The sequence below is a fragment of the Fukomys damarensis genome, unplaced genomic scaffold (genome assembly GCF_012274545.1).
Source record: "Fukomys damarensis isolate Sample0158 unplaced genomic scaffold, DMR_v1.0_HiC HiC_scaffold_14, whole genome shotgun sequence".
NCBI classification, from domain to species: domain Eukaryota; kingdom Metazoa; phylum Chordata; class Mammalia; order Rodentia; family Bathyergidae; genus Fukomys; species Fukomys damarensis.
Genome location: NW_022900926.1, coordinates 43,682,923 through 43,697,968, shown reverse-complemented (window position 1 = coordinate 43,697,968; position 15,046 = coordinate 43,682,923).

Below are 15,046 nucleotides of genomic sequence, written 5' to 3'. Positions count from 1 at the left end.
CAGAGAAGAAAAAGAAAATTATTTGCAAGCAACAGTTTATTTTATAAAACACTTATTTTTTTCTCTCTGGAAATACTATATTTTTCAACTGGGTTTAAGCCTTGGTTTCATATTTATTTAACCAAGAGTTTCAGATTATTTGCCAAAGTTCCTGCCAAGACATTAGGAATATATAGTACAGTATCTGATTTTGACTTTTGCCCTTAATACCTGTACTGAGTAAAAAAGGCTCTTCACTGGCCCACATAACCGAGACTTTATCTCTGCCTGACATTCAAGCTGACTCCCACAAGCCCCGCAAGTCCCCAGCTCTCTAGCCTCAGTGGCCTTACCTCTCAGCAAGCCATGTGGTTAACCAAACTGCCTATAGCCTTCATGATAAATTAGTGGCTTACCATGTGATGTTTACCACAATAATATGCTAGCCTAGTTCTCAGGTCCAGACGAAGGAGGGGAGAAAAACAAGTCATGTGCCCTGTGCATTGCAGCAAAGTAGAAATTCTTATGGGCAAAATAGCATAGCCAGAAAAAGAGCCTCTCCAGTGTCTCACTTTGCAGTCCCCTCCCTTTTAAGAACTTTTGTCTGCTTAAGCACTAGCTACAAGGTGAGGGCTGAAGAAAGACTGCACAGAACAAACTTTTCATCACTTTTAAAACAGTGAAGTATTCCACACTCATTACTAAACTTGGAGTACTCCTGAGTTAAAACTGTAGTTGTGATTTTTCTAAATTTCTCTAAAACTGGCTTATCAAAAAAACCCAAGTAGTTCCTAAGCAAAAAAGATTAGAAGGGCAGTAGAATGGAGGGGGGAGTTTGATTGGTTAGTCCTATGGAGAAACTACTATTCAACATGCATGATACTTCTAAATATTCATTTTGAATTACTCTTTAAATGCCTTACAGTGGGTTTCAGAAGTTTACTACTGAGAAAACTAGAATAAGGCCAAAGTCTATCCATATGCTCAATACCCAAATGTGATTGAAAGAATCAGTGGACTTAATCACCCATGTTTATGTCACCAGCACATCTTAGAGAGTTGGGCCTTACATCCTAAGTCTAAGCATGACTATGCTGCTCTCATCTCTCATCAGATCAGTAGCAATCAAACATTAAAGGTACATTTCAGAGACACGCATCATGCTTCATCTTACAGAGCAACACATAGTGTTGAAGGGCAAGTGATTGAGAGTGTATTTTATAACATGTAAATTTAGCCAAATGTGATATGTCTAAACAATGCAAACTTAAAATAGACAAATATGTAACATTGATATAGATACATTAATATATATGTATTAAATTTATCAGTATGCCTCAGAAGACCTGATCCCCAGGTATTCGTTCGCTTGAGTATATTTTGGGACACCTGCTGCAGCAATTCCCACATCCATTGTGCCAATATTTTCATTCTCTTCAAGATCCCAACCTCACCTTTTTTGCTCCCAGAAAACCTTTCTGAACTGCAGACCTCCAAGCATGCATGGTTTTCCTTCAGTACAGGGATCCTTGCTGCCTCTCCTCCCTCCCCCAGGCACCTTGCCCCAAGTCTGCACTCTCAGCTTCTGCATTTTCCTTGAAGCCACTCATTAATCCCTTCCTCTTCCTCTTCTTCTCCTTCTTCTCCTTCTTCTTCTTCATGGGTTCCCACTGGTTAAAAGAACTTTACCCACTGAAGATGTCCAGCAGACAAACTCTGAGAACACTTTATCCTGCACACAGGTGTTACAACAATGTTTTGAAGAAAATGACCTAAGGAAGCAATGCCCTGGCTTGTTTAGCAAAATCTCTGTACAACATTCAACAGCATCCCACTCTAAAACAAGGGATCCAAGAGGGATCCGTCTTTGTTGTAGGGTATATTTCCAATCTTTATGGCAATTGCTGCAGCCACTATTGCATCTTTCTAAGCCAGATCTAAAGAAGTGGTCAGTGTTTTTCACCTCTAGCTCCTTGCCCCTCCCACCTCCTTCACCCTTGCATTTGTCTTCTGTGACAATAGTGTAATTGGAATTGGTCTTTCCAGGGTCACCTTCTAGATACTCCTGGAAAAATGTCTTCACTTTTGTTTTCCCCAATATTTCACCATTCTGATTCTCATTTACAGTGAAATTGTCTCCAGTTATAGTCCCTCTTCCTTCTGCTAGAAAACATACCACACTGGGCTTGTGTTCAACTCAATTTTAGCAAAATGATACACATTGACTACTGTAGCTGGGAAGGGGAAAAGATTGCAGGATCAAAGGAACAAGCACTGAACTCTCCAAACTCCAGGTTTCTCATTTCTTCTTTCCTTCACCAAACAAACCGTGCTTGTATGACAAGGATCATGGCCTCTAGCTGGTCCAGCTGTGAACTCTCAGTGAAAAGTGCAGCATACTTCCCCCTTCTTGGCTGACACTCTTGGTAGTACAGTCGACAATCGTAGTGGCTTTTGTAAAAAAAAAAAAATTCTCCCAGTGAGAATGTCTGTTGGATATCGCTGAGGAAATCCTAGTAGAATTGAGTAGATAGAAAAATTGGCTATCTTGCAGTATGCTCACAAACACTGGAAACAGTAATGATGCCTCATGGGTGTGAGGACTCAGATGTCCCTAAGGAAGACATCTTTCTTATAGCCATGAGAACCTCCTCTCAAGCTTACCAGAAACAGCTGGAATAATTTGCTATAGCCCTGTGAAAGAAGAAATTTATATTTAAAACCTAACCAATTTAACTGCTTTTGCCCGAAAAGCATTCCATAACGTTATTAATATATCCATAGTGTTATGGATGCCTCCCTCTGTCACTCCTCATCTTCAGGGACCTCGATCAGATGTAAGAATGTTCAGTGCACTCTTCTCACAAGGCAAATATATAAGTCAGCTCCAAATACAGGCATCTTCTGGAGGTGATCAAAAGAGCAGACCAGGACTGTAACTCCCTAAAAAACCAGGCTAATAGAAGAAACCTGAGACTCTACCAAGAATCATCACAGGGATGGGAGGATGGCAACTTGTTTCAACCAACTGTTATCAGCTTAATAAATATGATGACCTCAACTACCAGGGGTCATATTTCTTGACATTTTTCTATCTCCCTTTTTAGATGATGAGCATGATATAAAATGGAAAGAATGATTCCTTGTTCTCTAATTCCCCAGTGGTTGACATAGTGCTGAACTCTTAAAACTAAAGTTTTTGAAGGAGGTGTAGAAAATTGAATCTGCCTTTCTACATTCATGAATCATCCTCCTAGAGGTGTGTGTGTTTTCCAAAAGCCCTCAAAAAATGATCTTCCAAAAAGTGTTTCAGCAGAGCACAGATGTATTCTGGATGCACAATTTCTTCCCACAGTCCCACAAATCCCATATAGAAAATGGTCGCTTTTGCTAGTTGAGACTCAGATATAGCTGACATCTCTAGAGCCACACAAAGAGAATGAACAGGGGAACAGTGCCTCCTATACATGAAGAGGACAGATTTTCCTAATATAACACAGAAGGACCACATGAACAATCACCCACTCAACTTTTTGCCCTGTTGTCCTTTCAGTGGAGAACTCAAAGCTTGATAAATATAAAGGATTTCAAGTAATCTTCATATCAATGTGATTGGCATGCAATGTTTACTTTTATGCATTTCACCTTGAACAACTATGAGTAGAATGAAAGTCATTTCAGAGGCCAACAATATAGGTCAAGCATCTTAGTTTAAGTTCGTGGAAAGATCACTCCCCCAAGACTGACTTCCTTCCCCTCGGGTTACTGTAAAAAGTTGCCTATATCAGCCAGATGTGAGAAGCCAACTTCAGGACCGAAAAGGCTCTTCACTGTCTCCCACACAGCGTGCCACAGTCAAATTGAAACGCCATCCTTGCTGCCTCCTTTCAGAATCAGCCAGACAGCTGAGTCAGAAGCCTTTCCCAGCCTGCATGGCCAGCTGACCACTGTTTACAGAAAACTGACACAATAAACTAATTGAATTGAATTAAACCTGGACACCACGCACCTGAATTACTATTTTGCAGCAGGGAATATTTAGAGATTATATGAGTAGATTGTGCCTAGTAATCCCTAGAAGTCATGATGCTCTTCCAGCCAGGGAACAGAATGCTTAGGCTAATCACACATCCAAGTCAATGAAGAATTATTCCAGCAAGAAAGATTTTCAAAGAAAATACTCAGATGACATAGCGTGTTAATGGTCTCTTATAATAAATGTTCACAAACAACACACATTTATTCTCTCACAGTCTGCTGGGTCAAAGCCAAGGTGTCAGTAGGACCACGCTCCCTCCAGGAGCTTTAGAGAAGAATCATCTCTTTGCCTTTGGGAGCTTCTGGAAAAATGGGAAGAATGCAGTCCTTAATTACTTGGCTTGCAGTCCCTTGCTCCATCTTCAGGAGACTGCTACATAGAATCTCATCCCATCCTTGCCTTCTGTCTCTGTGTTCAGGTCTCCTTTGCCCCGCTCTCCTGAGGGTCCTTGTGATCATGTTTAGGGCCCACCTGGATAAATCAGAGACTCTTCCCATCTCAAACTCCTCAATTCAATCACATCTACAAGGTCCCTCTGCCACATAAGATAGCATCCACAGGCTCCAGATGTTAGAATGTGGATATCATTGTGAATCATTTGCTCTTCATCAACTTAGTAAATTGTGCAAGAATTACTTTCTTTTTTTAATTCATTTTATTGATACATTTAATGTATATAATATAATGACATTCATTATTGGAAAGTTGTACCTTCACATAATCAACCTTGGTTCTTATTTCTTCTCCAGTCCCCTAACCTCCCTTCAACCCCTCTCTCCCTCACTAACTACAAAGACTTTGTTTCCATTATTTTTCATTTTCTCACATTAATTCCATTCCCTTCTTTCCTTTCCCTACCCCTCCCATTTCCCCTTCCCCTTTGCCCCTCCCCTACCTATTTCACATTATCTATTATACCATTTAGTCTTTATTTATACTTCATTCTCACACTAGAGAAACTATTCCATATTTACACATGTATGTCCTATTTATATCACTTAAGAGTATCACCTTTGTGTGCATTCATTTAGCTATAAATGTTTATAATTTCTCATTCTTTATGGCTGAGTTGTACTCCGTCTTATTTTTTAAAAATTTATTTACCCAGTCTCCCATTGAATGGCAAGTGGTCTGCTTCCAAGTTTTAGCTATTACAAATTGTGCTGCCATGAACATAGGTGCACATATATCACTGTGGTATGATTCTTTTAATTATTTCAAGAAGATAACCAGCAAGGGAATAGGTGGGTGAAATGGGACTTTCAGTCCTAGTTCTTTGAGGTATATCTATACTGATTTCCACAGTGCTTGCACCAGTCTACATTCCCACCAGCAGTGGAGCAGGGTTCCTCTTTCCCTAAAGCCCAGCCAGCATTTGTTATTGGTTGATTTCATGGTAGCAGCCATTCTTTCTGGCGTGAGGTGGAATCTCAGTGCTGTTTTCATTTGCATTTCTTGAATGACCAGTGATGTTGTCATATTTTTATTTGCTATTTCTACTTCTTTGTCTGAGAAATATCTGTTCATTTCAAATGCCCATGTTTGGATTGGGTCTTTAAATTTGAGAGGTCTGATTTTTTAAGTTCCTCATATATTCTAGATAGTAGACCTTTGTCTGAGGAAGAGCTGGTGAAAAGTTTTTCCCACACTGTGGATTATCTCTTCATGCTGTTGTTTGTTTCTCTTGCTGTGCAGAAGCTTTTTAATCAGAAGAGATCCCACTTGTTGATTATGCTAGATCATGGGCAACTGAGGTTTTGTTCATAAAATCTTTTCCTATACCAATGTTTTCAAGAGTTCTACCTAATCTCTCTTCCAGCTGGTTTAGTGTTTCTGTTTTGATATTTAGATCTTTAATCCATTTTTATTTTAGTTTAGTATAAACATTTTTATTTTAGTTTAGTATAGAGAGGTATAGGTCTAGTTTTAATCTTTGGCAACTTGAAACCCAGTTTTTCCAGCACCATTTATTAAATAGGCTATATTTCCTCCAGTGAGGTTGTTTGGTTCTTTTGTCAAAGATGAGGTGGCTGTGTCTGGTGTTGTTTCTACATCTTCTAATCTGTTCCACTGATTCTCAGGTCCGTTTCTTTGCCAGTATCATGCTGTTATTATCACAGTAGCCTTGTAGTATGCTTTCAAGTGGGGGATTGTGATATCCCCTACCAACTTTGTCTTTATTGCCTAAAATTGCTTTTGATATTCTAGCTCTCTTCTTGCTCCAAAAGAATTTTTTTTATTGTTTTCTTAAGGTCTGTGAAGTATGCTGCTGGGATTTCAATTGGGATTGCATTGAATCTATATAGCCATTTTGGAAGTATGGCCATTTTTACTATGTTGTTTCTTCCTACCCAGGAGCAAGGGATGTCTTTCCATTTTCTGATATCTTCTTCAATCTCTTTTGAGAGTGTTATAGTTTTCAGAGTAGAGGTCTTTGATTTCTTTTGTTAGGTTGATTCCTAGGTATTTCAATTTTTGGGTGCTATTTTGAAAGGAATTGAATGCTCCATTTCTCCCTTAGTGAGTCCATTTTTCACATACAGAAAAGAAATTGACTTTTGTGTAAGCTTGTATCCAGCTACTTTACTGAATTTAGTTACTAACTCTAGAATACTTTTGGTGGAGTTCTTGGGGGTCTTCTAAATAGAGTATTATGTCATCTGCAAATAATGACTTCTTCATTACCCATCTTTATTCCTTTTATTACTTTCTCTTGCTAATTGCTGAGGCTAATGTTTCCAAAACTGTATTGAACAGGAGTAGTGACAGTGAACATCCATGATTTTAGTGTAAGGGATTTCAGTTTTTGACCGTTCAGTATGATATTGGCTGTTGGTTTTTTTCATAGATGGCTTTTATCAGATTGAGGTAAAGACTGTCTATTCCAATTTTCTGTCAGGATTTTATCATGAATTCATGTTGGATTTTGTCAAATGCTTTTTCTGCATCTATTGAAATGATCATATGGTTTTTGTCCTTGATTCTATTAATACAATGCATTACATTATTGATTTAAATACGTTGAACCATCCTTGCATCCCTGGGATGAATCCCATTTGGTCAGGGTATATGATCTTCTTGATAATTTTCTGCATTCTATTTACCCATAACTTATTAAGGATTTTTGCATCTATGTTCATTAGTGAGATTGGTTTATAGTTCTGTTTTTCAGTTGGGTCTTTCTCTGCTTTGGGGATCAAGGTGATGCTTGCTTCCAGGAATGAACTGGGGAGTATTGCTTCCCTTTCAATTTCATTGAAGAGTTTAAATAGGACTGGCACTAGTTCCTCTCTGAATGTCTTGTAGAATTCAGCTGTAAAGCCATCAGGGCCCGGGCTTTGCTTAGTTGGTAAGTTTTTAATTACATTTTCCATTTCATTGATTGATACTGGGTCATTTAGAGTTTTTTGGTCATCTTCATTCAACTTTGGTAATTCATATGAATCCAGGAATCTGCCCATTTCTTCTGTATTTTCCATCTTATTGGCATAAAGGTTCTTGAAGTAGGTATTGATCCTCTGGATTTCTGCTGGGTCCATTGTAATTTTACCCTTTCCACTCTTAATTGCATGGATATGGGCATTTTCTTTCCTTCTTTTGTTAAAATTTTGGTAAGGGTTTGTCAATTTTGTTTATTTTTTCAAAGAACCAACTCTTGTATCCATTGATTTTTTGTATCATTCTTTTAGTCTCCATTGCATTGATTTCTGCTCTGACCTTTATAGTTTCCTCCCTTGTATGAGCTTTGGGTTTGTCTTGCTCTTCTTTTTCTTGAAGCTTGAGTTTCAGCATAAGGTTGTTTAATTTTACTGACTTTTTTTTCCTAATATGCATATTCACTGCTATGAATTTCCCTCATTAGAATGATTCCATTGTGTCTCATAGATTCCAATATGTTGTATTTTCATTGTCATCTAATTGTAGGATCTCTCTAATTTCTACTTTATTAGCCACTGTGACCCATTGGTTATTCAGATGTTGCTCAATTTCCATGTGTTTATGATACTGTTGTGATTTGTTTTGCTATTGATCTCCAATTTCAACACACTATGATCTGATAATATACAGGGGATAACTTCATTTCCTTTGCACTAATTTAGACATGTTCTATGAGTGAGTATGTGGTCTATTTTGGAGAATGACCCATGCACAGCTGAAAAGAATGTTTATTCTGATTTTGTGGGGTGGAATACTCTGTAAACATCTGCTAAGTTCATTTGTTTAAGAGTTTCATTGAGTTATAGTATTTCATTCTTTGTTTTCTGTCTAGTTGATCTATCTATTTGTGACAATGGTATATTGAGGTCCCCTATTACTATTGTGTTAGTGTTTATTTGATTTTTCTTGTCCATTAGTATTTGTTTTATATAGTTGAATGCACTTGTTTTGGTACAAGTATATACATATATATGTATATGTATGTGTGTGTATATGTATATGTGTGTGTATATGTATATGTGTGTGTGTATATATATACATATATATATATATATGTATATATATATGATTATCACTTCTTCCTCTTGGATTGTTCCCTTTAGAAGGATGTAGTTTCCTTTTTTGTCTCTCTTAATCAGTTGATCTGCAAAGAGGATAGATACTTCCGCTTTTTTCCACTTCCTGTCATATGTAGTACTGTTTTCCACTCTTTAACTTTCAGTCTATGAGGTTTTTTTTTTAATTAAGTGTGTCTCTTATATGCAGCATATTGTTGGATCTTGCTTCTTGACCCATTCTGCCAATCTATTTCTTTTGATTGGTGAATCAGGAACATTAACATTAATGGTTATAACTAATATGTATTGACTTATTCTTTTCATGACTTTTTCTTTTTGTTGGATTCTCCCCCTTTGATGTAATTTCTTGTCGTGCCTAAAGAATTTATTCTGCTGGGCTTCCTGGAGTTGTGATCCTCATTGTCTTTTCCTAGGATATTGTTTAAATTTTTTTTGGAGTGCTGGTTTTGTATTAATGAAGTTCCTAAGGTGCTCTTTGTCATGAAAGTATCTTATTTCTCCATCAATTTTGAAAGATAGTATTGCAGGGTACATCAGTCTGGGTTTGAGGCTGTTTTCCTTTAGGCTTGAAATACATCACTCTGTGCCCTTCTTGCCTTGTGGGTTTGTGTTCAGAAGTCTGCTGTGATTCTGTTAGGCTTTCCTTTGCATGTGATTTGTTTCTTTTCTCTTACTGCCTGTAGAATTTTGTTCTTCTGTTGGGTTTCTGAAATCTATTTTATATGCCTTGGTGTAGATTTTTATCATGGCTAGTTGGAATCCTATATGCCTCACTTGTCTGTATGTCAAATTGTTTTCCCCTACTTGGGAAGTTTTCTGCCATTACTTCTGTGAACAGTTTTTTACATCATATGTCCTCTCTCCTATTTCTTCATTTACTCCGATCAGACTTATATTATTCTTCTTTGCATCATCTAGCAGCTGTTGCATTAATTCCTCATGGTCTCTTACTATTTTTAAGAAATTTTTCTTTTCCTGGTCACTAATTGCAATTCTATCTTCTATATCTGAAATTCTATCTTCACATTGGCTTGTTCTGCTGTATAAACTTTCAATGGAGTTTTTCATCTCCTGGAAATCTTATCTGTTTTATGGATTCCATTTGTTTCCTCTGTTGGGATTCCATCATGTTCCTCAGCTCTTCTATTTTTTTTTAATCTGTTCCTGCTCTAGATTTATTAATCACATCTTGCACTATGGGCACAATCTCTGTGGATATCTGAGAAATTATTTGTGACATCATTTTTTCCAGATCCTCTTTTGTTGCCAGTTCAGGGAGTCCAAGTGGTTGAGTATCAGATTATTCCATCTTGTTTCCTTTTGGGGTTGCCTTAGGTGATCTGGAAGTCTGGCTTTGGGACTTGTTTCTGTGTATTATCATTTCCACAGATGCAGCCTGCTGTGCCTTTATTGAGACAAATTTTTGCTCACCCAGTGGTCTTCAATTCTCAGCAAGCCACCAAGATGCCTTTTGTCTACTGCTCACCAGTTCACCATGTGCTGGATTCAAATCACCACTGTTATGGGTCAGGCCTCTGCCTGAAGCTTGTGTGCCTGTGCAGCTTTGTCTTGGATGGGCCTTGACTGGGCAGGTTTGCCTCAGGCTCTGGGGTCAGTACAGATCCCTGGCTGGGACCTGCCTGCAGCCACTTTGGTCTGGACCACATTGCTACTTCCTGGGATCTGCACACACTCACCAGTGCTATGGGGTAGGCCTCTCACTGAAGCTTGTGCACCTTTGCAGCTCTTTCCTGTGCAGGTTTGCCCAAGCATCTGGGTTCAGGGAAGATTTCTAGCTGGGATCTGCCTGTAGCCACACTGATCTGTTCCACCCTGCTGCTCCCAGGGACCTGTGCACACTCAAGGATGCTCACAAGAATTACTTTCAAAGACTCTCAGAAACACAAAGTGCTCTAACACAACTGAACATAATATTATCTATATGATATAGGAAAAATCCAAGGTAGTTATCATAATGAATACCATTATAAAACTGCATTGTTGGGACACAGCAGTACTAGTTCTGGTAAATAAATAAAAACAGAAGTTCAGCTCTATTTGACATCAGAGTGAATTCTGCACTAAGCCTTGTTTCTTGCTCAGCATGTTAGTGCAAATAACAGAATTTAAAAGTGTGCATTTCCAAGAAGCAAACATTTTCTCTGCCTTGTATAAAATGCGCCTGGAAATCTTTTTTTTTTCTTTTCTCAGAAATGCACACAGTGGGCCCTTTAATTGTGCAAGTGTAAAGTGAAGTAACTTGGGAAGCTACAGTCCCTGAGGATTAAATTGTTTTTTTGTCAAAGGTGATATAAAAGATCATTAATACTATAGGCAGAGTTCTGCAGACTATATCTTTTATAGAAAAACAATATCAATATCTAAATATCAATATATTGTGCTGTGGTACCCTATTACTTATTATTGTACTGATGTGTGTTTACAGGGAGGTTTTGTTTGTTTGTTAAAGTAACCAAAAGTGCAGCAGAGATATAAAGCACAATTTTCAATTCCTGGTGGATGAAAGAACAGAAAACAAAGTTGAGTTAGGCATAATCTTTTCACTACACTCAAAAATTTAAGGCTGAGTGAACATTTAGAATATATAATAATTTTGAGATTTATAGTCTAATATAATTATTATTTTATTGTCTAAAATAATTAATATTAGGGGCCTGATGTGATTATTATTAAAATTTCTTCTTGTGAAACCACAATCATTTCGCTTTGATCGAAAAATTTAAAAATAGGTTCAGTTTTCTCCTGGACTCTTGTCAGCAGTCTGATTCCATGGGTATACAACCTATGTGGACAAGTCAGGTCCCAACCTTAAAAGAGATCTATGATTACTTCAGTGCTCTATTTGACATTTCTCATTTTTTAACAAGAAACCACACATTTCAATTTGGTTCTGGGACCCACTGATTTTGTAGCTGAACATGTTCATCAGGTTACATACAAATGTCGGCTGAGGCATTAATTGAAGTCCACTCAGCCAAGAATCCAAGAGGGTTACTTCACAATGCCTGGTAGTTGATGATGGCTGTCAGCTGAGAACTCATCTGGGACTCAAGAACACACCCAAATCTGGCTTGGCATGGCAGTCTCAGTGCATCTAGGCTACTTGCATGGCAATCGGCTCCCCCAAAGTGAGCATCCAACAAAAATTAGGTGGATATTATATAAATATTTGTAATTTGGTCTTAGGCATCATCAAAGTTACCAGGCCTTTTATGCAGGTAGCTGGGCAGGGCATAGATTAGTTTCCAAAACCAAACATTTGGCCAAGATGGTAAATAACCTCAGAAAAAACCTTGAGAGAAGTGACGATGTTGCTCAGAGATACCTAAAATCCCTTGTTAAGAGGGTCTAGTAAAAGACTGAACTTCCTATAGACAAGCAAGTTAAGGACCATTATAATTTCACATTTTTATGGAAGAAGATGAACCAAAAGCTCTATTAATTGCATTTTTAGTGATCTTTCTATAAAACTTAAAATTCCATAATTGTATAACTAAGCAAATATTGACCACTCACAGAGAGAATGAGCCTCAAAGAAGATTCTATGGTTGATAGATTCCAGTACCAGAAAGTGATTTGTGGTAGGTCTCCTACAAAATGTCAGCATAGATTGGTGGTACCTCACAAACTCACAGGCTGTAGAGCTAGGTGCAGAAAGCTTGAGGCACACCAATGGACACAGAAACTGAGTGGCTAGAGTGAAATATGCCTATTATGGACACCATTGACTGACAATGTACAGCAGAAAACACAGGGAAGGATTCAGAATTCATAGATTAAAGATATGATAGTGGAAATAAAATAAGTCTTAGTAGTGACATATTTGGTAGACTCCAATACTGCAGACTGTGAAAAGAAACCACTAATTCAAACACAATGAGGAATTTTTTAGGTACTTTTCTCTTTTTTGTAATTGGTGTTTTGGGGTTTAGGGTGTTTTTTTTTCTTTTTGTTCTTTTTTCTTTATTTTGTCCTATTTTCAGACAAAGTGCACTTCATATCAAAATTGATCAGAAGAGGCAAAGAAGGTCACTACATTTTGGTTAAGGAAACAATTCAAAAGGAAGAGATAACAATTATAAATATATATGCACCAAACACTGCCACACACAACTTCATAGAACAAACACTACTAGACAAAAGAGCAGATAATCATCAACTCAATTTTACCATGGAAGACCTCAATATCCAACTAAAACAAATAGATCAACCAAACAAAAAAAATTTTAACAAAAATATCAGAGTTGAACCACACCTTCAAACAAAAATTGATATCTGCCGAGTGTTCCCCCAACAACAAAATATATGCTGTTCTCAGCAGCACATGGCATTTGCTCTAATATAGACTACATAGTAGGCCATAAAGCATGCTTAAATAAATACCAAAGAATTGAAATTATTTCATGTATACTATCAGGTCATATGATTATGAGACTAGAAATAAATGGCAAAAGATATCACAGAAATTATGGAAACACATGATATTAAACAATACACTCTTGAATAATCAGTGGATCACAGGAGAAATCATGAAAGAAATTATACAATTCCTAGAATCAAACAATAATGTCAATACAGCATGTAAGAACCTATGGGACACAATAAAAGCATTCTTGCAAGAGAAGTTTATAGCTGTGAATGCACATATTAAAAAAAAAAAAACAGAATGATCCCAAATAAATAACTTAACAATGCACCTAAAGTTCCTTAAAATACAAGAACAATCCAAATCCAAAGTTAGTACAAGGAAGGAAATTATAAAGACCCCAGAAGAAATTAATGAAATTGAGACTTAAAAAATAAATGAATGAATCAAAGAAAGATATGCTTCTTTTAAAACATTTAGACAATCTTACCCAAAAAAGGAAAGAAAAAAATCCACATTAATGCAATTAGAAATACAAAGATGAAATCACAACAGACACTACCAAAACCCAGAGGATTATTAATTGATTCCCAGATACATATGAAGTGTCCAAACTAAACCAAGAAGATATAAAAACCTTGAATAATCCAGTGTTAGGCAATGAAATTAAGGCAAAGATAAGAAACCTACCAACTACCAGTAAGAAAAGCACAGGACCTGATTTCACTGATTAATTCTTCCAGAATCTAAGGGAAGATAGAAGGCCAATACTCTCAAGTTTTTAATGAAACTTAAAAGGAAGGAGTACTTGCAAAGTCATTCCTGGAAGCTAGCATTACTCATTACAAAACCAAAGAAAGACCTAATAAAACAGGCTAATCCCTTAAATGAATGAACATAGAAGCAAAAATCCTAAAAGAGATTATGGCAAACACAATGCAACAAATCATTAAAAAGATTATAGATTATTACTAAGTAAGCTTCATCCCAGGAGTACAAAGAAGTTTCCATATATGTAAATCAATAAATGTAGCATACCACATAAACAGAAGCAAGGACATAAATCACAGGATCATCTCAACAGATGCAGAAAAACTTTGACAAAATTCAGTATTTTTTATCATTTATGATTTTAAAAACCTGAGGTAAATAGATATAGAAATAATCTTATAAAGTCATTTATGACAAACCTACTGCCAACATCATATTAAATGAGGAAAAGCTGAAAGCTTTCCCTCTAAAATCTGGAAGAACTCAAAGAGGTGTACTATCACCACTTCTGTTTAATATAGTACTCTACATTAGCCAGAACAATCAGGGAGGAGAAGGACATAAAAAGGATTCATACAGGAAAGAAAGAAGACAAATTATCATTATTTTCAGATGATATTATCTTACACACAGAACATTCAAAAAACTCCACTAAGACTCCTAGACTTAATAACTAAATTCAGCAGTGTAGCAGGATACAAAATCAACACACAAAAAATCCATAGTGTTCCTGTACTCAAATAATGAACTCACTGAGAAAGAAATTAGGAATACAATAACATTTATAATAACATAAAGAAAAATTAGATAATTAGTAATTAACCTAACCAAGAAAGTGAAAGACCCCTACGAAGCAATGAAAACTACAGTACTCTAAAAAAGATTAAAAAGGACATCAGAAAATGGAAAGATATCCCTGATCCTGAATATGCAGAATAAACATCAAAATTGTTTTACTTCCACAACTGGTATAGAGATTAAATGCAATCCTAATCAAAATATCTATGACACTGCTCACAGAACTAGAGAAATAGTCATCAAATTCTTATGTAACCAGAAGAAACCCAGAATACAAAAAGCAATCGTGGGCAACAAGAGAAAAGCAGAAGGCATCACAATCCTGGATTTAAATTCTATTACAAAGCTATGATGATAAAAACAGCATCGTACTAACACAAAACAGACACGAATAGAAGACACTGAAACAATTTTGGTCAAATTCAGCCATCTGATCTTTAACAAAGGGGCCAAAAACATACACTGGAGGAAAAATAACCTCTTTAACAAATGGTGCTAGAAAAACTAACTATTCACATGCAAAAGATTGAATCTAGACCCATATCGCTCACGAAG